This window comes from Arachis hypogaea, chromosome 13 (assembly GCF_003086295.3).
Source record: "Arachis hypogaea cultivar Tifrunner chromosome 13, arahy.Tifrunner.gnm2.J5K5, whole genome shotgun sequence".
NCBI classification, from domain to species: Eukaryota; Viridiplantae; Streptophyta; class Magnoliopsida; order Fabales; family Fabaceae; genus Arachis; species Arachis hypogaea.
Window position 1 is genome coordinate 51,468,553 of NC_092048.1, and position 690 is coordinate 51,469,242.

Here is a 690-nt window from a genome sequence, read left to right on the forward strand (position 1 = left end):
GCAGGGTTCTCAGGATCATAAGCTTCTTCTTCATAAGAAGCCTCTTGAGTACTGTTGGATGCAGCTTGCATTCCATTCAGACTCTGAGAGATCATATTGACTTGCTGAGTTAATATTTTATTCTGAGCCAATATGGCATTCAGAGTATCAACTTCAAGAACTCCCTTCTTCATAGGCGTCCCATTATTCACAGGATTCCTTTCAGAAGTGTACATGAACTGGTTATTAGCAACCATGTCAATGAGTTCTTGAGCTTCTGCAGGCATTTTCTTTAGGTGAATGGATCCACCTGCAGAGGTGTCTAATGACATCTTAGATAACTCAGACAGACCATCATAGAATATATCCAGGATGGTCCATTCTGAAAGCATGTCAGAAGGACACTTTTTGGTCAGTCCTTTGTATCTCTCCCAAGCTTCATAGAGGGATTCACCTTCCTTCTGTCTGAAGGTTTGAACATCCACTCTAAGCTTACTCAGCTTTTGAGGAGGAAAGTACTTGGCTAAGAAAGCCGTGACCAGCTTATCCCAAGAGTTCAGGCTGTCTTTGGGTTGAGAATCCAACCATAATCTAGCTCTGTCTCTTACAGCAAAAGGGAAAAGCATGAGCCTGTAGACTTCAGGATCTACTCAATTAGTCTTAACAGTATCACATATCTGCAAAAATTCAGTTAAGAACTGAAAAAGATCT

At 41.2% G+C, this 690-nt stretch overlaps 1 non-coding gene across 1 annotated transcript; it reads left to right on the plus strand.

Moving 5' to 3' along the window:
• The first annotated feature begins 365 nt into the window (after window positions 1-365).
• LOC112739843 (small nucleolar RNA R71) lies at window positions 366-473 on the plus strand. The gene has a single exon (XR_003170779.1). It is a non-coding gene; the product is annotated as a small nucleolar RNA R71 (small nucleolar RNA).
• The last annotated feature ends 217 nt before the right edge of the window (window positions 474-690 follow it).